The sequence below is a fragment of the Ochotona princeps genome, chromosome 23 (assembly GCF_030435755.1).
Source record: "Ochotona princeps isolate mOchPri1 chromosome 23, mOchPri1.hap1, whole genome shotgun sequence".
Taxonomy (NCBI): domain Eukaryota; kingdom Metazoa; phylum Chordata; class Mammalia; order Lagomorpha; family Ochotonidae; genus Ochotona; species Ochotona princeps.
Window position 1 is genome coordinate 22,830,054 of NC_080854.1, and position 25,356 is coordinate 22,855,409.

The 25,356-nt window shown below is 40.5% G+C and overlaps 1 protein-coding gene across 2 annotated transcripts in view; it reads left to right on the top strand.

Annotated features, from left to right (window-relative positions):
- PRLR (prolactin receptor) overlaps nucleotides 1-25,356 on the top strand; it is a 135,651-nt gene that overhangs the window by 83,880 nt on the left and 26,415 nt on the right. For both annotated transcript variants that reach the window (XM_058680002.1, XM_004583645.4), the window contains exon 2: nucleotides 19,094-19,158. The gene's annotated coding sequence lies outside the window, so the exon portion shown is untranslated. The remainder of the gene's footprint in view (nucleotides 1-19,093; nucleotides 19,159-25,356) is intronic.

Consider the following 25,356-nt stretch of genomic DNA (forward strand, 5'->3'; position numbering starts at 1 on the left):
TGGAGATTCCTCAAAAAAAACTTGAAAACAGATCTACCAAATGACCTAGCTATCTAATTCCTAATAAATTTACTCAAAGAAAATGAAATCAGCATATGAAAGAATCATTTGAACCCTCGTGTTTAAGGCAGCTCATTACAAAACAGCTAGGATATGGAAACAACTCAGTTGTTCACTGACTGATGACTGGGTAAAGAAGATGTACTCAGTCATAAAAAGAATGAAATTCTGAATTTTCAGCAAAATAGACGCAACTGGAAACCACTATGCTTAGTGAAATGAGTCACTTCCCGAAAGACAAACATCATATGTATTCTCTGATATGGAGTAGTTAATATAGAAAACAGTGCAGGAAAAAAACAGACATCTTCCTATCTGATTATTTTAACTCTTATTTATACTCCTATAGAACTATAGTCTTTCTATTTTTTTAATTTGTTGAATATTATGGTGATGTATTAAGCCTGTGATTATAGAGAGTGTAATGAAAATATGTTTTTGCAAGTAGGTGCCCTAACATGTGCACTGGTTTGGCAGGTAGCATGACTGCTATATCCAACAATAATCATCAGAAAATCCAGAGATTGAGTGTTGAATAGGGAAGCCACATGTTAGCGCAGAAAATTGAGAAGAGAATGCAGTCCATCTTGAACAGCATAAAGAATCTGTTGAGGGTAAGCAGATCTATTCAGAAGCCTAAGGTGAGGTTTTAAAGGCTATTGCAAAAGGTAACACAGGGACAAGAAAGAACAGTCAGGATTTATGACAGAATAGACAACAATTCAGAGACAGGAAAGGACCAGTCAAGTCTAAACCAAGAGCAAAGGAAGGAAGAGTTTGTGTCTTCCTCTCGCTGCCTTTTCTTCTTTCTTTTCTCACCAGAAGCCATTGCACACAAGAGCTAGGTCAAGAGGCTTGAAGGAGAGTACAACAGAAAGGCTGTATGTTCTGAGCCAAAGAGGGGCAGAGCGAAAAGCAGCGCTGTGAGATGGAATCTGTCCTGCAGCTGCTAATCCCTGCACGCTCCTTCTCTCACCATCCATCTCCCCTTCTTGATGCTTCTGCCTTAGCTGTCCTCACTGCGACAAAACTCTTTGTTTCTTGACTGAAAGGTTAAGAAATTTTGTTTCCTGTTTCTTAATTCTTAAATATGCACAATAGAATTCTCTAACAAAAAATAACATAAAACCCTTAAGGCGCATTCAATTACATTTTTGCTTATGTGGTCTTACATGGATTGTTTTTCTTCAAGCCAGAGCTCTAAAGGCAATAACATAATGTCCTTCCACCTAATGCCACCGATGGTTTAGGTGAGTTGCCTACATCATACCAATTTCAAGAAATATTCCAGAACATGATTCCCAACCTTTCTTGCACATTAGAATTCTAACACTCACAAAACACCCCCACACTGTTAAATCAGAGCAACCACAGATGAGAGCCAGCATTACCTTTTAAGGTGTATCAGGTGATTCAGTGTGCAACAGATTTGGGGAACCACTGTCTTTGACGATGATTTAGTGCATCTCCAATACTGATTTGATATCTTGTCACTTTGTTTTTTTTTTTTAACCAACAAGTAGAATGAAACAGAAAACACTTTGAGTTAATTGAATGTAACTCCAATTCATTGGAGTTGTGGATGAATTTTATTACAGCAGGGAAGTTGCTTCTTTCAGTCAAGAGAGTAATCAGTGCAGCATCTCAGCACCCTCTAATCCTAAGGATAACCAGTGGTTCTGATTTAGTCTTCCACTTCGTAGCTTGGTGTTTTCACTCATCCAGACACAACCTTGGATCCTGAATTTTTGTGACTTAGTCATCACCTTGTCCATCAGAGCAGAGCAGCTTGATCACCCCAGCACCAGATCTTTGAGTGACAATCTAAGGACAAAGCAGCTATCAAACACCTCAAGCTGTATCTCAGCAGCTCAGTAACTATTTCAGGAGGTCAACCTCCCAGTTACTTTTTACCTTGGTATGTGGAGGGATTTTCTGCGTAATTGTTAATTAAGATGAAAGGATCAGTGAGTGCAATTCAGTAGGGTCTCTTTCTGAGTACAATAGATTCTTCAGCATATTCATATCTTCTTTGGCAAAAGTGTTGGCCTGTTTTGCTCCTGGCAACTGTGTCTTCTGTAACCCATAGATTATGTGCCCCCAACTCTTACAGAGAGAAAACAAATCCTGTTTGGAGGGGATCTGCTGTAAGGCTTCCCAACCTACAGGAATAGTCTAAAACACAGAGAAAGGGTGGTCTCCAAAAGCATGGCAGTTTAATACAAAGGAAATGCAAGCTCTTTGGTCGTATTTCCTTGAAAGAAATAAGCCAAAAGTGCAATGTGTTTGGAGTCTAGTGATTCAGAGACAAATTGTACCTTAGGTAACAGATTTGGCTACTAAGAAAGCCTGAGGCATTTCAATCCTAAAGTAATAGTGTGCTATGGAATAGGATTCAGAGAAATTGAATGAGCACAATCTCACTTTGGCTTCAAGCTTCTAACATGTGACTGTGCACATTACATGCCTTCTCCAGGAACTATTTTTTTTTCTTTTAAGAAGATTCTCCAATAAGATCCATTGTATACACAAGGGTCTTCAAAAAGTTGTGCAAAAGTGTATTATAAAAAATACAGTAGTTGAATTTCAAAAAAAATTCCCTGTATAAATTTGTATTTTAATTCTATTTTTCCACAAACATTTTAACAAACCTTCAAAGACAGCCAAAGAGGTGATGAAGAGATGTATTAACAGAATTGGCTCACATGATCAGAGAGGCAACTAGTCCCATAAACTGTCATCTGCCACTTAGAGACTCAAGAAAGCCAGTGGTTGGGTTCAGTCCTGGCATGGAGGACTGACAACTAGAACGAGTGAGAACTAGAGAGCTTACAGTGAAAGTCTATGAATCTGAAGGCCTGACGATGGGAACTCTGTGTTCTCTCAAATGGGGGTAAGAGAGAGAATTCAACTTTCCACAGTTTCTTCTATTTAAGCCCTCTAAGGACTTGAGGACATGCCCCACATCAGTGGAGGCTGACTTTCTTGCCTTCTTCTCCTGGTGTGAATGCTCATTTTTAGCATAATCCCATCCTGAGACACAGCAGAAGTGTCTCACCAACTGCCATAGCCAAGCCAATTTGACACACATGGTCAACCACCACCCAGACTCAGCGTCCCTTCAAGCAATGGAAAGTTGATCTGGATGATTTAATTTTGAACGTCCTTTGTTGTGTAATATTGCTCCATCCAAAAATAAACACTACAATCTCAATTGGGGAAATACAGGTGCTGAAAGAAGGAAATAACTGAGATCCCTTCACATTCAACAACTAACAGAATTAACAGTTCTTCACCAATTTCTTTCATTTTTAATTGCAAAAATACATCCAGATACATACTAGATGATAACAGAAACTTGTTAACTCTGCTGGGTGACAAAATAATCTTTATGTAAGAATATACTCATAATTGCCAGACATCCCCACTGAAATACGTGAGAGGAAAAAAAAGTGATACCCAGGATTTGCTCTTGATAGGAAGACATTGATAGAAACCAATCGATTTGGTCAGGAAGGAAGGGCTTGCATCGTGGATTCCCAGTATCTGCAAAACCATATCATGATAAATAATAATAAAAATAGTAATACCCCTGGAGAGGGATCAGATGCAGTACCAGACTAGCTCTGGTGTTATATCCACATTGGTCAAGCCAAGCAGATCCTATCAGTTCCAGTTTGGCTCACAGATTTAAAGTACTTATAACTTTCAAATCAGTAAATGTTGTAAGTCCATTAATTACAGGAGAGGTGTTTATAAGTTTGTCCATCCCATTCAAATGCAAATCATATGCCTTTGTTTCTGAGGACTGCCTTCAACAAGTATCATGAGGTGACTTTAATCAATTAAGATTTATTTTACTATAGTGGAGGCTGAAAGCCCAGAATCAAGATTTCCATGGGATATGTCACCTTGAGCATGCCAAGTAAAATGTTTCCTTGCATTTTTCTGGCTGCTGGTGTCCAGAATTATTAATATTCCTTGGTTCACCATTGTGCCACTCCAGTCTCACCTCCAGCATCCCATGGGGTTCTCCCTGCGTCTTCTCTCTGTTTCCTGTAAGAGCATGAGATTAAAGACCACTCGACTTCAATCTGACTTCATCTGGACCAACCACATGAGCAATGACCCTACCTTCTAATAGGCTTGTGTTCTGAGGGATTAGAGGATGTCAAAGGTCAACATTTAACTGGTATGGGGGATACCAATTAACTCATAAATCCATGTCTTATGAAAAGTTTTCTCTTTGCATCCTTGGTTGTGGTTAGGCTCCTAAAATTTTGAAAATTTAGATCCATTTACTTCCTTCCTGGAAAATATTCAACAGTCGCTTCAAGCATATTTTCTATCCTGTGTGCCATGCCCAGTACAGTGTGGCAGAATGGGTTCAAACTTCCTGTGAAAAATGACTCATGGCACACCCCATGTAGTTTGCTCTGTTCACTCCCACTCCTTTGCAATTTGCTCCCTCTGGCTCATTCCCTCTGCTTTGCTGAAACCATAACCAAGCTGCTTTGAATCTGCTGCTTCAATTCTGTTGCAGGTGAACTGTAAACCAAGTGAAGCCAAACCAAAGAAATCTAATCAGAGTCACAAACAAATTATCCAATTATTGTTTTCTGCAGTGAAGGGTGGAGTGGTGAGGACCTTGTATACCCTGAGGCAGCTAGGAATCAACTTGAGGACTCAGCTTGCAGACAAGTAGGGGCTCATTCAAGCTGTGCAGACTGGTCACAGAGAGTATGGAGCCAGGAGCAAATCGTAGCAGGCACACAGGTAAACTTGGCAAACTTTGTACTTTTACCTTTTGCATTCTAAAGCAAGCTTCCAAACTTTGTCTGGTTTTGCAACACACTCAGAATAATTCATTGGGATGTCTGGGTTCTGGCCACATTTCCTTGTGCCACAAGTGTTTCCCTCACTCTCTCTCCCTCTCTCTCAACTGCTCCTCAAGAGGTAGCAAAGAAAGCACATTTAGAGACCACACTCCATAGTCTGCGTCTACTCCCAGCCCACTGCTTGCCATCACACCTGCATTCTGGGATTGGTAATGGGAAATTGGGACAGAGATAAATTATTATTCTGACAGTGGCAGATTATGGATGATGAAGGGAAGGAGATGAAATGAAAGAAAGGGAAAATTGGTATCAAAGGATAAAACAATATGAACCTGATTAAAATGATTTAAATATCATTGTAGGAAGTGTAGATGGCTCACAGAAAATATTGGTTTGGCTGACGTACTGAAATCCTCCAGATGTCAGACCCTGCTCTTGCTTTAAAGGTACTTGGGGCCCAACTGCACATTTGCCATAGTTAATCACTTGACCTTTGTTTAAATCCCCCTGCCCTTGCTTGGCCAGAGACACAGAACATTGCGTAAGGTTCTGTCCATGTTACACAAGCCCACAGTGGGCAGTTAATTTATAGATGTATGAAAACAAAACAAAAAAAAAAAAAAACCTCCCTAGATATTTACAATTTGGGTTGGAGTTTTAGTCTATTTTCTATTGCTCTAACTGAATATTACAGACTAGGGAATTTATTCTTACAGTTCTGGAAGCTGAGAAGTCCATAGTGAAGGAGTGGCATCAAGTGAAAGCCTGCTTGTTGGTGGGGACGTGGCAGGGGCCTGAGGCAATGCAGGCCACCACGTAGTGAAACCAAACAAGTTGTGCAGAGGTTCTCCTGTACTTTTCTTATAAAAGAAAATGCTGCTTGTGGCATCACACAAGCCTCAACCTCATGAACTCACCAAGTCCTAATGATCCCCAATATAACCAACATATGACTTAGGGGAAAGTAACAGATTAATCTTTATAAGTTAATAATTTATGTCCCACAAAGTTCATCTGTTTAAAATATATCACCCAGTGGATTTTAAGTTATTCCACCATCATTATTGTCTGCATTTAGAACACTCCATCACCTCAAAAAATACACATTAGAAGTCATTGTCTGTTCTCCGTTTCCCCCACCCAAGCCCCTGCTAACCATTAATTTACTTCCTGTGTCTGTAGATTTGCCTTTCTGAATATTTCACATAAACATGATCATTCTCTGTGTAGACATTTGTGCAATGGTTTTTTATCCCTTAGAATAAGGTTTAAGAGATTCATTTTGCTATAGCATGTATCAGGCCTTTATTCTTTTTTATTGCTGAATAATATTTTGTGGAGATACACCACATTTTGTTTATCTATTCTTGAGTTGTAAGACAGTACCCTAATATTTTAATTAAAAAAGAAAATTTCCATGATCATTTCCATTTAAATTATACACGCTTTAGCTATACATATGAATCAATACTCCAGTTCCTGATCTTAGTATCTTAAGTTTCAGAGTGTTGAGTACTAACAGGAATAATGTTATCTCTTAACTGTGGAGAGTGCGTCTTTGCAGAATGCCCTGATGATAATAGCATAATAATAATAATAAAAATAATAATAATACATATTTGTATTTTTAACTCTTTTTTAAAAGATTTATTTATTTTTTAACTTATTTATTGGAAAGTCAGAATTGCAGAGAGGAGGAGAGACAGAGAGAAGAATCTTCCATCCACTGGTTCACTCCCCATGTGGCTGCAACAGCCAGAGTTGAGTTGATTGGAAGCCAGGAGCCAGGAGCTTCTTTTGGGTCTCCCATGCAGATCCAAGTTTCCAAGGTCATTCTCAACTGCTTTCCCAAATCACAAACAGGGAGCTGGATGGGATATGAATTGGCACCCACATGGCATCCCATCGAGTGCAAGGCGGGGACTTTAGCTACTAGGCTATTGTAGACTATCATGCCAGGCTGTGTTTTTCAACTCTTAATAGAGTGGATCTATAGATGAGACTTTCCTCCTTCCTCCAAATAACATCACTTTAGAATGTATGAATTTTTAATGATATGCACATTGCTTTCATGTGTTCAACTAACAAATTCATAGCTGAATTTGTGATCAGGCTCCATCATTGTTTGCCTCAAGTTTACTGGACACACAGTCCTCTTTCCGATATCAGCTTTGCTTTTCACTGCTTCTGGATCAAATATGAAGGAGTGAGCATGGAATGAAAATGAATATGGAGCAAAGAGGATTTAGTGGGTTGTCTAATTTGTCTGGAACCCATATTTAGACAGATGTTACTTGAGGTGACAAAACCCTTCATGCCCATTCCTGTCCCATGGGGGATACTGCCCGGCTGGAGCCTGGATTCCTGGCCTGGCCACCACTTGTTACCTCTAGAGCATGGAGTGAGGGTTTATTACTTTCTCATGCTCATCAGAAAATGAAGATAATAATGGTCCTTACTTCCTGTGGATCCTTGGAGGACTCCCCTTAAATATACAGTTAATATAATTAGCATGGATTAACAGTTTGCCACTTCCTGGATATTGTGTTGAACCTCAGAAGAGTTCAGTGAGGTAGATCTTTCTGCTTTACATACAAATAAACTGAGACTCAAGTGTCTTGCATGTCGTTTTCAAAATCAGATGCCTGAAATCGGCTCAAGTCATACTTACATCTCTTTCTGTCTGATTCAACATCCCATACAACACACCCATGGGACTATGCTGTACTAAATCAGTCTGGTCAATATTCTGTACACTAGGATAGAGCCACAGTAACACGTAAAAGAGAAGGGAAAAAATCCTGTTTTTAAAATAAAAAATGAATGATTGGGACCACTTTGGGAAACTCAATAACCAAACTCTTTGGATAGAAAGAAGCCAAGAACCTGAGATTTTGCTGTTGGAATGAATGTGGGGTATAAAGAATTTGAAAGTAGAGCAATCTCATCATTGCTACATCTCCTCAGTTCTGAGGCATGAGACCCACCCTGGATGAAGGGGACTGAAAGAAACTGCACAGGACACTTCCACACTAAAGGAAGTGCATTGACTTATATCCATCAACTAAGGAGTCAGTGTATTACGCCCATGTGGCTGTTTCAGTTCTCAACTTAATGATTTAAGATGTTCCCATTACCATCACTACTCACCCATTAACAGCACGTTTGAATTAGCCTTGGGAACAAAGAGTAAACAGAAGCACAGTTTATCATCCTGCCAAGTTCAACTGCCCCTAGACAAGGCAGCTTTGGAAAGTGGAGCAAACAGCTGGGCTGAGAAGCAGAGTCAGCACTCACACATGCTACTGATTTGCTATTCCATGAGGGCTGTTAGTCACGTTGCCCCAAGAAGAAAAGGTAGCTAGAGGGCCACAGGCAAATGGCATTTAAAGGGGCTGAAATAACAAGAAAATGAAATGATATTTCTTCTAAAAGAATATTTTTTTGACTTTTTAATTTTTACTAATAGAAAGATAACAGATTTTGTTTCATAGGTACAATTCTAAGAAGATAGCCATACTCCCTCTTATTCTCCCTACCTCAATCTGCTTTCTTCCTTTTTTCTTTGATACTTGCAAAATAAAAAAAAAACAATTTCAATCTACTCTATGTTCATAGGTTTAATGTGCAACTAACCATAACATTCAGCAAGTAAAAAAAAAAAAAAACAGAAACCACAGTTTCACAGGAATATTAAAAAAAAGCTTAAAATTTAATCAAATCACAAGATGTCTGTTTCATCCCTATACACTCTTGTGTATTCTGTATTAACCACCATATGTCAGAGAAAACATAATATTTGTCTTTTGATGGCTGGCTTATTTGTATTAATATTTCCTCATTTTTAAACCACCTCTTTGATTACAAGTCTAAAATAAGGACAATTCTGGTTACTAATCTTAAATAATCCTAACTTTCAGATGCTAACAAAAGGGAATATGAATTTTCTTATACTTCTGTGTAAAAAAGCACTCTCAATTCAGATTATCATTAATATCAAAGTCTATTTTAATTAAATAAGTTCTTTCCCTTCTTAATAGGTTCAGCTGCTTAAATAACTTTTTGCATGTACCCCCACTATGGAGATTTAGAAATCAGGAAAAAGTAGCATTTTAAGAATGTTCTTAACACTTCAATCAATTCAGGATTATATTTTTAAAAAATGGCTTGAGCATTCCAAACAAGATCATTTCACTACTTAGAAGTTATTTTCTATCACTCATTCCCCTCTCGCTTTAACTTTGTAGTATAACACTAGTTGATAAATCCTGCTCACTGCCTCCACAAAGGCAGATCCATTCAAAGTCTCTGGGCCAAAATAGCTAGCAAATAATTTTGTTCAGGTCCACTGCTGGTGACCACTTCATCCCCATGTTCAATTCATGGTTGCTTGGGTCAAGGTGACCGCGGTTAATTTCTGCAGATGCACATTCATGCCACAGTTATTCACTGGACTGAAATGAACATCCTGCTTTGAGTGGTCCTGACACAGTACGCGTGTGTTTGCAAAATCCAACTCAGAACTCTGACATTTTCCGCTGGTCAACCAAGCATATCTGTATTTTGGCTCTTTAAAAATTATCAGGAATACTCTTTATTTACTTTATACTCATTCCCAAAAGGATTTGAAATAACCTGCTTCAGATATGACTGTGCTGATAACCAATGCCAAGACCTTGGGCGGATTCTAAAACTGATTAAACTCTTAACACTTCACAGTGTTAAATTGTTACAAAGCATTTCCATATGCCCTCTCTAGCAAAGGTTATTACCTTCCATAAACACCAGTCGGTCTATATGCTACTAATAAAAGTTAACAGATGGAAAACATTTTGAAAAATAATGGCACTGGATAAATCAAAGGCAATCCTATTAGTCTATGACCGGCAGGACTAGAGTTTCATTGTGTTAATCCAGCTTTGGTTTCAACTGGCTTCCACAGCTCTTATTCAAGCTGTGCAAGAATGGGAAATCAGTAATAGCAAGACCAGGTGAAGATGGATATTCTGCCACGAACTTCTTCCAAAGAAGTATGTTGAAGAATTTAGCCTGGCTATCAGTAGCTGGACAGTGGCCTTGAATTTTCCATAGCAGATTATTGCAACATATTCTAGTAGGGGATTTTCTGGGCTGCAAAGTTACAGACTGTAGATTGAATGATAAGCCTCTAGCTTCCTAAAGTCACAGTATTTCAGAGTTAAAAGTTCTTCATCTAATCTTATAGCCTTGATCCAAGTCACTAATGCCTGTAGGCTCTCGGGTGGTCTCAGTGAAACTATCCACAGTGATGAAGAAGCCCACGTATCAGGTTGGCCCATTTTATCTTTGGCCAAAATAAGTATTTAAAAATTATTTTGCATCTTGTTTTGCACCATTTCGTACCATTTGTAGTATGGATACATTTTCTTGGTCTGTCATAAGATACACAAAGCTCATGAGAGCCTGTGCACTCGGCTCAGCAGTGAGCAACTGCGTTTTCCAATAAGGGGGTTCATTGCCCTTTTGTGAACATCAACCTGTCTTCATAGTGTATCTACCAGATACCAGTACCTGTGCTTGGAAAGTGTTCACAACAGTTCAAGTATTAGAAATTTCATCTCAATGCAGCAGTGGGAGATGGGGACTTACAATGTTGGGAGGCAGGGCCTAACAATGCAACCATCTTGGAAGGCAGGGCCTAACAGGAGACCCTGAAGTCTCTGTCCTACTGGTGGATTCATGGCACCCCAGGAATGATGAATCTGTTACAAAAGCAGGTTCAGTTCCCTCCTGCTCCCACTATTGCACTCACACTTACCCTCTCTGCCCTCCCTCATCCTCTCTCACACATGCTTTCCTGAGCTTCCACCTCTTGTCAGGGAATAATGCAGCAGGAAAGCGCTGGATGGTTTCACAGTGAAACAATACTTAAGCCCCTACATTGTTGGGAGACACCTCAATGGCAGTATGATGGACTTCTGTGGGTACCCAAAAGACAGCTGTTGACAGACTGCAGAGGAGAACAATGGTGGAGGAGGGGGAGGGGAAACCCCAATGCCTATTGAACTGTGTCATAAAATAAAGAATTCAAAAAAAAAAAAAATGAAAGGCCTTGAAAGATAGGAGTCCTTTGACCTTGGACTTTGCAGCCTTCAGAACTGTTTGGTACAGATAAATTGCTTTCCTTCATAATTTGAGGGCTTTTCTTCTTTTTTTTTTTTTTAAGATTTATTCATTTTTATTACAGCCAGATATACACAGAGGAGGAGAGACAGAGAGGAAGATCTTCCGTCCGATGATTCACTCCCCAAGTGAGCCGCAACGGGCCGATGCGCGCCGATCCGATGCCGGGAACCAGGAACCTCTTCCGGGTCTCCCACGCGGGTGCAGTGTCCCAATGCATTGGGCCGTCCTCAACTGCTTTCCCAGGCCACAAGCAGGGAGCTGGATGGGAAGTGGAGCTGCCGGGATTAGAACCGGTGCCCATATGGGATCCCGGGGCTTTCAAGACGAGGACTTTAGCCGCTAGGCCACGCCGCCGGGCCCGAGGGCTTTTCTTCTTGGATACATTTTCTTGGTGGTCATCATAGTCCTATCAGTCTGTCAAATGATATGCAAAGCCTTTGAAAACCAACACATCACTCTTCCCACACCCCACCCCTGTACTCCCCATCGTCCACATCTCTTCCTTCACCTCTGACAAGCACGTTCAGCTTTCTTATGAAGCTTTAAATGCAAACTTATACAGCAAAAGGTGAGGAATTCAGAGAAAAGAGCCAAGGAATATGCTTTGGTTCAAGCCTTGACAGGCTTCTCCCTCTAAGCTTTGTAAATACAATTAACCTGACTCGGGTAGAAGAGTATAATCATAGACTACAAGTGAATATTCATTATATCCTAAAAATCCTCGAGCCTAATTTGGTCCTAGATCCTTGTTTTACAAAAGATATTAATAGAAAAGAAAAGTGACTTGCTCAAGGGCCACTTGATCAACTGGAGCTAGCCACTGACACCGGAGCTTCTACTCAGGGCACCTTGCTCCCTCCATGGCCTCTATTTGAATACCGAAGTCAATAAAATCATCCACTAAAAGATCCTGGACTAATAACCAACACATCTTGGACACTCAGGCACGATAGCGTAGCAGTTACAGTCCTCACCTTGAATGCACCAGGATCCTATATGGGTGCCAGTCATGTCCCAGTGCCCCCAGTTCCCATTCAGCTCACTGTTTGTGACCTGAGAAAGTAGTTGAGGACAGCTCAAAGCTGTGGGACTCTGCATCCGCATGGGAGACTCGGAAGAGCTCAGAAGAGCTCCTGGCTCCTGGCTTCGGATTGGCTCAACTCCAGCCATTCTGACCAGTTGGGAAGTGAGCCATCGAATGGAAGACCTATCTCTCCTCCTCTCTGTGTATCTGCCTTTCCAATAAAAGTAAATAAATCTTTTTTCAAAACTTGGCGTAATAAAAATAAAAGTGAACAAGTCAATGGATGAATTAATGGAAATCATTTTTGGTGATGACATGATACACCTTCCCTCCAAATGTCATACTTAATTACTCTTTGATTAGCACTCTATTAAGGAACTTTGTTCTCAACATGTACTTATGCAGATTAGATTAAATAATGCATCAAATTGCTGGAAAACAGTGGCCATGATTCAATGTTAACTAATTATTTTGTTTGCTTTTTCTATCCACATTTTTATTGTTACTATTTTCCCTGATATGGTTTTATAAGTATAGGAATTGCCCCCCAAGCCCTGCTTCCTCACCAAACTTCCACTCACACCATTTTCTCCCATATTGCTGCAATAGTACAGTCCTTCAGCAACAGTCACAAATCCAACATTCTGCTATTTAAATGCACATGACATTGTAAGTATAGGCCATGGTAGAATCTAGTACTATTGTCCAGGTATATTTAACAGTTTCATTGGGAGTCCTCCTTTGATTTGGGAGTAGAGATGCGTACTGCAAGGTATATTCATTCCTAGTATGCTAGTCTCCATTCTATAGATCATGTATGAGAATAGATTTATATGCATGTTTACCTATGTATCTATTTGTTTTGTACTTTACATGAAAGTTACCCTATGTCAGAGAGAACGTATGATATTTGTCCTTTTGGGATTATTTCACTGAGCATAATGGTCTCCAGCTGAAATCATTTTTTTGCAAATGGGAGAACTTCATCCATTTTAATGGCTCAGTAGTATTCCATGAGTAGATGGAATATTCGTTTATCCATTCCTCTTTCAACGGGCATCTGAATTGTTTCCGTGTCTTTGCCATTGCACATTGTGCTGCTGTATGTATGGAGTTGCTGGTCACTTTCTCATATGCAGGTTTCAGTTCCTTTGGATATATTCCTAGGGGTGGGATAGCTGGGTCATACAGTAGATCAATTTCCAGTTGTCTTGGCACTCTCCATACTGAATTCCCTAGTGGCTGCACTAGCCTACACTCCCACCCACAGTGTAGTAGGGTTCCTTTCTCCCCATGTCCACAACAGCAGGTATTGTAAATAGATTCCGGATATAGGGCAATCTCAGTAGAGTTAGGTAAATCCACAAGGTGGTTTTTATTTGTCATTCCCTGACTGCCAGGAAGTCTGATCATGTTTTCATATGTCTGTTAGCCATTTGAAAAATGTCTATTCATTTCCTTCTCCCATTTATTCACAGGTTTGTTTGTTTTGCTATCATTGAGTTTCTGAAGCTCCTGTGTGTTGCATCGTGTGCAGAGATTTTCTCCCATTCTGTTGGTTGCTGTTTTGCTTCTTCACTTTGTTGGTTGTTTCCTTTGGTGTACAGGAACTTCTTATTTTGATATAATCCCATCTGTTGATTTTGTTTTTAGCTGCCTATGTGCTTTTGGTGACTTCTCAAAGAAGTCTTTTCCAATGCCTATATCTTGTAGAGTGCTTCATATGCTGTCCTCTAATAGTGTGATGGCTCTGAGTGCACATTTAGGTTCTTGATCCATTTAGAGCTAGTTTTTGTATAATGTGAAAGGAAGGGGATCTTGCCTCTTACCTCTGCAGGCTGTTATGCAATTATCCCGACAGCATTTGTTGGAGAGACCAACCCTTTTTCCTGGGTTACTTTCTAGGTGCTCGTTGTTGTGTTGTTGTTGTTAAATATTACTTGACTGTACATATGTAGGCTCACTTGTGGGGTTTCTATTTTTTCCATTGGTCTTATTCTGTATTTCTGTAGCAGTACCAGATTGTTCTGATGACCACTGCTCTGTAGTGTGTCCTGAGGTCTGGAATTCTGATTCCTCCAGTTTTATTTCATTCTTTAGGATAGCCTTCGCTATTCATGAGCTGTCCATTTTTTTAAATTTTTGGTCTATTTAAGTCTGAAAATTGCATTCTAATTCATGAATGAAAGAAACCCTGCCATTACCAAAATAGTCGCACTCTGTGTCAATTCCTATCCTGTGTGTTTAGTATTCTTACCTCCACATATCCCTGTGGTTGACACCCAGTAAGACATAAAAAGAACTCTGGATTTTGTGGATGCTGATTTTCCCTCTGGGTAGTTGTGTTTACTAAGCCCCTGACCTTTGTGCTCTGTCTCCTGTTTCTAGTCAGCATGCGCCTGTTGGGTTCACAGATTAATACACAAGGATGTCGCTCTATTTAACCCTTCCTGGTCTTGCTCCCTCCCTCAATCTCAGTCTCAATCTTAATCAAGGTCTTGGAATTCCGCTTTGCTTCCCTCCCTTCCCAACTGCTCCAATAGTTCTAGTGCTAACCAAGGACTCTTCCCTTGATGCTGGATGGTGCATTAGTCTCTAGCCTGCAAGGATCAGAGGCTCTTCATAACACAGGAGTTGTAATACATCTTCCCTTCTGGTGGCTGTGGCAAAGAGATAGAATGCCAGCTCTTCACGTGGTTAAATTTCAGCAAAGGGGAAAATGGAATGTTACAAGAGTTGTCTGGGGTTCTTTTATTTTTATTGGTTGAATTGAACCCCCACACCTGTGCTCACCCCATTCATTTCTGTGGTCTCTAGCCTGCCAGCTTGAAGGTGCATAGAATCAGCCTTCACGGAAAAAGTGGTTCCCACGTACTTTATCATCTACATTTGTTCTTTTTCCTTTAAGGAGCTTCATGTACATGTCTTCAGACTGAGTTTGTGATTAATAACTGCTGCCATATGTTTTAAACTTATTTCTGAGCCTATTTGACAGTTTTTCAAGACTAAAAATTACCCAAAAGCTAGTAGCAATAAGCAAAAAAGAACTTTGAAGATACATCTGTTATGAAAACACCTGAAATTCTGGTGTAGATGAGAAATATTTAGTATCCCTTTTTATCTCTTCCTCTTGTGATGGATTTCTAATTTGTTGCCTTTTCGTTAGTTGATTGTGTATCAACCATGTTCTGTTTCACACATAATGTAAGTTGATTTATATCACGGTCTTCATCTCTTTATATTGTATCCTTAGCACTCACAACAGTGCTTGAAAATTATCAGGAAACCAGCCAGTATTTCCTGAGTACTAAATAAATGAATGAAGGATGAGTGGTAAATAGGATACAAGTGTGGTTGAACCACAGAATTTGGTTTCAAAAAGGTCTTGTTCCAAATTCTGGATATGGCCTTTTCCATCTATAAGACATTTTTGAATTAGTTCCTTCACCAATAAAATGAAGATAGTAATGGTACCTATTCAAAAATTTTGTGGGAGAATTAAATATTGCGAGCACAGTTATTTCACATTAGATGGCATATTTTCAGAACTTGGTAAATGTTGACTAGTATTTTCGGTGAAAATCTTCAACTGCTGAAGCTTAATAGAGATAATTGAATCAATTTAATATGACTAGGTGCGATGACTGTACTAAAGTCAAATTAATTGTATTAATCTGTCAGTAGGATTTTTAAAGACAAGTGGAAGGAAGAGACTGCATTGATTTTACCCACTTTTTGTAAAGCACTGTACTAGACTTTGAAGAGTGAGTGAGAAAGGATAGACATGATGCAGCCAGGAACATAAAATTGAGGTGATTTCGTCTGTGTGCAGCACTATGATAGGTAGACTAAACTAGGAGGCATTTTACCTCCCATGTCATCTGACTGATTCTCCATGCTCTCCAGAAAAAAAAATCCATAAAACTCAGCCTCTGCTTTGCTCTTACAGTGACAAGAAACCTACTGAATCATGAAACAGGTTATTCTATTTGGAACATAACCACAATAAGCAAAATTGTTTCTTAAAATTAGTGCAAATACACCTGCCCATGATTTTTTGTACATGGACACAGCTTAAAAACCAATTTTTTCCTTTATATCAGAAATCAGCAAAATAAGGCCTGCAGACTAAGTCTAGCTGACTTGTTGATTTTGGTTTTCTTGGAACACAGGTTTATTCATTTGCATGCTGTTGATGGCTGTTTTTATACTACAATAATAGTAATATAAGAAGTGGTTTCAACAGAGAGCCCTATGACCCACAAAAGCCAAAAATATTGACTGCTCAGCTGTTGAAGACAACCTCTTTTGACTTTTGCTGTATATGACAGAACATGAGAACTAACATTTCTACAGGACAAAGGAATTGAGAGCACAAGGCTCCAAATGAGAATGGACAGAGCAGGATGAAATATCACCATCACCTCCCTTATTCTGGGTGACATACTTCCAATAATGTGGACAGAGATCAACCTGATATCTACCACACAATAGTGGAGGGTATGAAAGGTTAGATATCTGAGCTGTTGTAACTCTTCTATTCTGCATTATGGTAAAGAAAATATGCTCAAAAATATCAATTTTATATCTGTCTGAAATTATATTCAAATATACTAATCTAACTTATCCAGAACAACACAAAACAATTCAGCATATCTCAGTCAAGTTCAAACAGAAAAAAAAAAAGATGGCACTTTTACGAAGCTTTCTGAGAGAGTGAAATAATGAGACTATTATATGTTGAAAGAACATGAGAATTTGTCTCCACATATTCTGCACAAGGGCCATTTTTTTCTGGGACCCTGGGATAGCTGGAACCAAGAATGTGGCAGGGGACGAGGGGGAGCTCTCCAGTTGGAGTTGTGGTGAAAGAGATATAACCACTGCTTACACTGGCCATGAAAAAGCCAGGGGTGAAGGGACAAAAATAACATGTTAGAAACCCTTGTCTCTTATCCTCTGTTCACCATGCAGGCAGGTGGTGGGGAGGGAGAGAAACCTGTTTAAAGTTGGAAGACAAAGAAACTATAGGAATCAGACACACAGGGCACACAGCAGGGGAAGAGTGTGCATAGAAGCTGGTATGGAGAATACCAAGCACCAAATGGGGTGTCGGGCGTCCATCAAAGGCTGAATGAAAAAAGGTGCTTGAAATCAGTCCTTCCAATGTATGCCACTCAACAAATGTTGAATGACAGGAACCATGATCCAATTTATGCCTACCTGTCCCAAAGCTTTCCCTGCAGGTTCCACACCCAATGTGTCCTCCACCCACCGTCCCACTTCCTCTACACCCTCCTCTGCTAACTTCTCTGTTAACTCCATGTTTCCATCAAGTGTTTAAAAGCAAAATAAGGTTTTATTTGGGAGGTGGCAGAATAAAGCAGTTGTTCTGAACAGAGCTAGGATGTTAACAAAGACAAAGCTTTCCATTCGGAAGTAATTTCCAGAATCTAAAATGTGTTCTAGAATATTCTTTTTTTAATGAAAATTTCAGTGTCACTGTAACCAATACAAGAAGATTGGCGGCTTCTGAGAAGCCTGTCCCAGACATATGTGTCACAGCTCTGAATTCAGCAGACATCTCATTACCAAATACCTTGGGGCTGCTGCTTAATGCTCGAATAACCATCATCACATCCTAGGCTATGATTGCAAGAAACGTCAGGGCTCTCAATTCATTATACCAATAGCAGCAACATTGAGAAAGCAGTACGTGTCTGTGTGAGAGAAGAATTCTCAGCAGTACAAAGCCACAGATGGCCATGCCTGCCAGTCATCTACTCATCCTTCATTGAATCAGCCTGGAGAATTCTCAGCATCAGCATCCTCAAGGAATCGTTCTTAGGATTTGGGATTTTACAGACTCAGAAATGATTTGAGAACCTTGTTTTGATCAGATTTTTTTTTTTGCTTGTGTGTGGAATGCACAAAACAATTGGGCATTATGGTAGGAATTGCTGCCCATATAGCAAAGCCACTTTTTTATAGTAGCTGCTGAGGAATGAGTGGACTATTTTATATTCAGGTCTGAAATCATTTTTTTTCTAATTCAGACCAATATTTCTAGCCATTATCCCCTCATGCCTCATAGATCCAAGCCATTTAGTTCCCAGAACTTAAAAAAAAGTTACATAAAATTTAGAGTCATATACCCTGCTGGGAACATAGTGAGAACCATGAGTTCTGAATGGATACAAACCAACCAGTGCAAACCTGGATCCAATATTCCAGTGAATAACTCCTTCTTTTCTTGCTAACTCGAATATTACAAAAATTTCTCCTGCCAGTGTATATATGCACCAATGAGACAGAATTAAACTGGAGCCACAATGTGGAGTTGCCAAATTCCCAACTCAATTGTTACTCATTGTCAGGATTTGTTAATAAATTCTATTCAAGGCCTCCAGGACCAAATTTTATAAATTCCAATCCTAACTAGGTTGACTGGCAAAATTTGAATAAGATATAGTTAGATAGATAGATAGATAGATAGATAGATAGGTAGATAGATAGATACATAGATAGATACATAGATCGAATTTATGATAACACTATGGGATTACTGTGAATTTTCTGATTCTAACTTCCACACTTTGGTTTGGTAAGAGAATGTCCTTGTGCTTAAGAAAACACATGGAAATATTTCAGGTTAAGCAGATATCATGACTTACTTGTTTGCAAATGATTTTTAAGAATAATTTCTGTACACAAAGATGACAGAGAATGGTTAATCAGATACAGTAAAGCATTGACATTTCTAGGGTATCTGAAGGAGAAACACACAGCAACCTCCCACCCCTTTTTCTTTTAATTTTCACCATCTTTTTGTAATACTGAAATTACTTCACAATAAGTTGTTTTAAAAAAAAATCTCCAACACACCATAACTCTCTTATGCCTATTGCTGAAGTCAGATTGATTTTAACCATGCTCAAGACTTGAGAAATGTCATCCCCTGCTTTGTTGTTGCATTGGAGCTAAAATGAGTCTTTTCCTCTTTCAGCTACGGAACTCTACTCCTATTCATGGAGGAAAACACTAAGGATGCTTTGCACATGAACTCCAAAGGTAAGGGGGAGTGGGTCAATGCCTCTTTCAATCACCCCCAATCTGCTGTACTGCCCATGACATCCAGGCCACAATAGTCACATAACTGTCTTAGTACCCAGAGAAGATCATCTCAAACCATTCAACATCTGCATTGCCACTTTCTGCTGTCCTCAAAGCCCTTGGGGCTCTCAAAGCACCTGACACTCATCCTCTTTGGCTTTGGTCTGAGAAAATAGCAAAGCTATGAATAGTTGATACCTCCTAGTTGTACAATTATGAGAGTTTTTTCCTCCTTAAATTTTCTGTTCTTGAGAAATTTCCAACAGTGACTGATTTTTATAATCAGAAAGAAAAATATTGTGGTTTGCATTATTTTCCCAAGCAGCTGTATACAAATTCTGCAGTGACTTTTTGAGCCCCTGTCTAGTCCATTGATACCATGACTGCTACGTGCCTCCTCCCTCCCAGCCCAGGTGGCCAGACTCATCTACTACAGGCTCTGCATCTTCTCTATCTACCAGCTGTAAGAAAACCCTAGGGTGCCAGGGCTGGCTGGCAAGCAGGTTATGAAGTGCTGTCACTTCCTTTTACAGATGGGGCACCCAAACCCTATGGCTTGCCACGGTATTCACGGGGACTATAGGCAGATGCTCTCTGGACTCCATGACTGGGCCTGACATGTGTAACCCTGGGGTTGCAATCTCAGAGAAAGTTAAGAATCCATGAAGATAGAAACTGACTAGGTTGAAGAAAATTCTACACAAAACTTTCCTGAGGTTTCCTGGGAGCACCTGTAGATGTTTATTAGTCTTCCAGCACTAACAATGTAATAGCCCTTTGACAGTCACTTCTCTGTCAAGAACAGAACCTTGAACTTTCCCTCTGGACCAGATTATTTTTAATCCTGTTGTCATTTTGAGGCAGATAATTCTTTGTCCTGGGGACAGTTCAGTACTTTAAATTGTCCCCATTCTTAAGAGATACTTGAAAAACAAAGAAGCATAGGATGGAGTAAGGCAAAAAAAAAAAAAAAAGTGTGATCTCCCATCTGCTGGTTCACTCCCCAAAAGGCAGCAGTATCCAGGACCAAGCCAGGCCAGAACCAGGAACTCCAGCCAGGTCATTCATATGAGCAGAAGGGACCCAAGCATTTGGGTCTTCTGCTGCTGCTTTCCCAGGCACATTAGCAGGAAGCTAGATGGGAAGTGGAATGGCTAGGACTTGAACCCAAATCCCAGAACTCTGATATGACAGTTTCACAAGTAGCAGCTTAAGCTGTAGTCTACAAAGCCAGCCTCTCTGCAGGATCCTTGGCAGTACCCCTGGTCTCTGCCCACCAGTAGAACACCAGCTCTACCCGAGCTTAACAAGCCAACAGTGTTTTTAGATATTGCCTAAAGCTCCAAGAAGAATAGAACACCCTCCAAATCCCAGCTGTGGTGGCAATAAAATAATCCCCTTAGACATTACCACATAGACCCCAGCTTGGGGCTACTCTAAGTTAGTTTAGCAGGAAGATTTTATTTTTCATTCAAACAGACTGGCCCACTACTTAACTAAGAACTCCCTTTTCCATTCCCCAATAGAACAGAGTAGGTGAGGAGGCAATGGCAGCAGATTTACCTGTAGGAGCAATTGGTAAACTCACACCCTGGGAGTGATTCTCAAAGTACTGAGTTTGGTAAATGTTTTTCCTGCACCTCATGGGCATTGCTTTCCCCTGCTCCATTTTGTTCCCTGACAGCCGCCTCCTTTCCCCTTGCGTTGTCTGTTTGGGAGAGACACACCTGATGCCAGTGTGTATCTGGGAAGACACAGGTAAGAACTTGAACACAGCTGCATGTTCATCCAAGAGAAACAGAAACTAGCTCAGTTTCAGGGCAAAAGAACTTCCAGAAAGCAACATGCATGAAAGAATTCAGGGTGGGGAACTCCCTCCATGGGGGAAGAGGGGACTACAATTAAGAGCCAAACTGCAATAATTCTTCAAGTTTGAATCGAAAGGCCACAGTGGACTGTGAACCTCTATTCCAATTTAGGATCCCTTTGATTTAACTATTTACTTTCCAATCTTGTCGTAATAGTAATAGTCACTATAACAATCACCCCCACGGCACCTCCAACCCAGAGTGGAACAAAACACCACAGTGCCTACCTTTGCCAGATTCTTTTGCAAGAGCTCTGGCATCCTTTCAGTTCTGCCCATTCCCCCACCCCCTCCTCTCCCTGCCAGTTTCAACCCTTGCCTGGTCTTCCATCCACATACTTCTGCCCTTAACTCTCTCCATACTGCAAGAGACCAAGAGAAGTGTAGAAGCAGCTCCTGGCATTTGTTGTGCTTTGAGGTACGTCAGAGAGTCTATGTACCTAATCTTTTCACCCACAATAAATTTGCCTGATAGAGCACCCCAATTTCCTATCTTATGTGCACCTGCTTTGACTAAAATACAGTATTGCTCAAAACCTGCACAATTGCCCAAAAAGGGTAAGATCTTAATTTATGGTCAACAATTTATTACTAAGATTGCTGGGGTTTCACTAGGAAGAAAGTTGCACAGTGAAAGTTCACTGTGAACTGTGACACAGCACAGGTTATTTGGGTTGCTCTGGAGACACTGAAGTGACCAGGGTACTTAACCCTAGAACTGCCCTATCATACAGCAGCCACTAGCCACGCATGGTAATTTAATGTAAATGAATTGAAATTAATTTATACTACAAATTTATTTCTTTAGTCACATCAACTCCATTTTAACTGCTCAGTAGCTCCCTGTGGCTAGTAGCTACTCTGTTAGAGAGCAAACATTTCCTACACCAGTTTTACCAGACCAAGGCTGTCCTACCAATGGGGAATTCTAGAAAAGAACATTGGTCCCATATCACCTGCTCCATGAGAACAGGTAGAAAAGAATAGGGGAGGATTCCGAAAAAAACAAGTGAAAGAAGCCAGAAAAACTTCACATGCCTTGCCACAGTTCCAGCCTGGGTGATCATGCATCAGCTCTTCACATTGACACCAAGAAATCAAGGTCCAGTTGGCTACTGACTTCTGGGGGCCCTTTTGTGAAGCAGCAGACTCAATGCTGAACCTTGAGGCAAGAAGGACTCAAAACATGTGTTCACACATCGGAGCCAATAGACTCCTAGTCAAAGGGAAATGATTGTGGTGGCACAGTGCGACTGGGAAGGATCCAAGAGTCCATTTAGAACTGGGAGTTTCCAAACCCTAATGAGTTTCAGGGGAAAGGGAGCAACTTCATCTGGAGACAGACCTCCATTCAGAGAGCCTTCAGAATACGAGAGCTCCAAGGAGTAATTGTCACTGCGAGGACGTGACCACATGGGAGTATTTGTTGCTCCCTACTGTTGACAGTGGCACTTTGTAGCCATGCAGAAAATTTTCGCAATAGTCATTCACCCCATGCACATGGTAATTGGTTGAAGGAATCAGGGCTGACAGGGCCTTCTCATGCTTTTTATTAAATTTCATGTTTGGAAAAAGGAAGAGAAGTGCCAAGGTCAGTACTGCTGGAAAATGGCAGACCAGGCCAGAAATCATCCACCTGTCTTTTTTTTTTTTTTTAAGATTTATTTATTATTGGAAGGGCAGATATACAGAGAGGAAGATATTCTGTCTGTTGGTTCACTCCCAACTGACTGCAATGGTTGGAGCTGAGCCAATCCGAAGCCAGGAGGCCCTTCCAGGTCTTCCATGTGGGTGCAGGGTCCCAAAGCTTTGGGTCGTCCTCAACTGCTTTCCCAGACCACAAGCAGGGAGCTGGATGGGAAGCAGGGCTGCCAGGATTAGAACTGGTGCCCATATGGGATACCGGAGCATTCTTGGTGAGAACTTTGGCTGCTACGCTATTGCGCTGGGCCCAATCCACCTGCCTTGTCTGAAGTTTGTCACCTCTTTCAGATGACGGGTATTAACCAACAGTTACCTCACCCAGTAAGTGTGACAATTGCAAAGTGCGACCTTGCCACAGACCATACTGCAACTTCAGTTCACACCCAACCCCAAGCCACCAACCAAGTCCCTGATGGTTTCATGAGCTCTTCCCACAAACTGACTCATGCAAGCTGCCAAGAAGAGGACAAAGTAGACTTGGGGCTGGGAAGTTAGGTTGTTTTTTCAGCAGACTTGCTCCTTAACCAATGCTGATGTCCCAGTCACGTGATGAGTACTCATGGTGCTGTCAGCAACAGGGGAGTTTGCTTCCCCTGCACAGAAGGCATGAGGGATGATCTCCTGGCTCCCCAACTATGCAATCAGCTGTGGAAGACCCTTTACCATTCATTTCAGAAAACGATTTAGAAGACTGGCACACAATGACTCATTCATAGAATTTCCAGTAGCTTGGCCCAAATATATCTGATTGATTCTCAAATTTGAATGAATCCCTCACTTACAATGAAATATACAAGGGCCATTATGTATCTTCCATTGACATATCAAACTCATATGCAGGGTAATTGTTGAACTTTACTTTTTAACGAGTTCTAATTGTGAATGAATCACAGACTTAAAACTGAAAAGCAACGAAAATTAAAAGGATGATCAAATAAATGGGGCAATATTGAAGATGGGGCAAAATTGAAATTGATTACTTAACAAAGGAATATTCCTATCAGTTCTAGGAAGGTTGTGCCTGCATCATGCTTTATTCCCAGAGCCCTGCTCATACCTAGTGCATCACAGATGCCCAGTTAATATTTGTCAAAGGTTGGTTGAATGGATGGATGGATGCATGCATGGGCAGATGGACATCCTTGCTACTAGGAAATTGAGCCTGCCATTTTCTGGAAAAATATTTTAAAAGCCCTGAATCCGAGTTTTCCTTCCCCCTTTTCTCACATTTTCTCACACAATGTATCTGTATTGAAAGTATTTCTTGCCTCACTTTTAGATCCGGCCTGAGTAAAAACCCTGGCTGGCAATTTCCTCCCTGAGTGGACAGGTGGCTTTTCCTGCTAAGGAAAGTTGAGTAAAATGGGGGCAAAAGGGAAAAATTGAACACAAGAAAAGCAAGCAATTGTCTCACTATTTTTTATAAGTATCCCAGACATTTTCGAGTGAAGAAGCAAGTTGGAAAGAACGTATTGTACGTGAACAAGAAAGGGTGACTAAGTCAGGTACAGACAGGATGCACTTGTACGGCATATAGCACAGAGGAACGTCTCTGCTCAGATCCAAACATCCAGGCAGTGGGCAAGGAGGTGGGGGTTATCCCTCAAGCCTACCCACCCTTCTCACCTTCTGCTCTGTGCCCTCCACTTTAAAACTTCTAGAATCTTCCTTTTTGTCTAACAAGGATCAACAGAAGCCTTGAGGCCATGGTGGAATAAACCCACAGCTTCCCAGAGAGAATGCCCCAGAACATATTAGACTCCTCTTTTGTAAGATAACCCAGCCCTTCTCTGAGGCCCCAAAAAAAGGATTTTTTTCTGTGAAATTGCCTTGTTACCCAATTGTCAGAAGTTTAATGGCAAATAATGGCTATTTGCCCTGGGTGTCTTATATCACTGTAAGATTGACAGAGTGACAGAATTCAGAGAAATGGAGCTATTCTTAAAACCAAATGTGCAGGCTGTGGGACATTCAGAACTGTTGAGACACACGCATGTGCTCAAGCGACCCACAGCAGTTCACACAGGGAGCTTGGCTGTTAGCCACTACTGCAGATGGTGCCACAAACATTTAAGCAGTTTCTACATTCCCCTGGAGGTACTTGTGCCAATGAATGGCAGGTTTTCATGAGGGAGCTGTTTTGGTGGTATCAATATTTTTAGTGGGATTTTCCCCCGTTACAAAATAAAGCCTCATTTTGTCTGGGATTTAGTGGTGACTTGTTTTATGATAAAAAAAAAACTCATCCTTTTTAGTTCTGAGTCACCTTCCAGTGAGAATCTACCAGTGATTATTTCCAGTCTTCTGTACACATGTGCTGTGGCAGGTTTCAGAACTGGAATCAAACCTACCTCCATTCTGAATCCAATTTTGTTTTATTTTGTTTGCTATTTACATATTTCCATGTGTTCATATTTTATTACATTTTGAAGGCTAGATAGTATTCCAAGATATGCCTATGGCATAATTTAGATTTATTTTTATTATTTGATATTTAGATTTGATGGCCAATGTCTTCTTTTTATGAATAACACTGGGGGTAGGGGTAGGAATCTATTTGTTTAGAATTTCTTTTTCAATTCCCT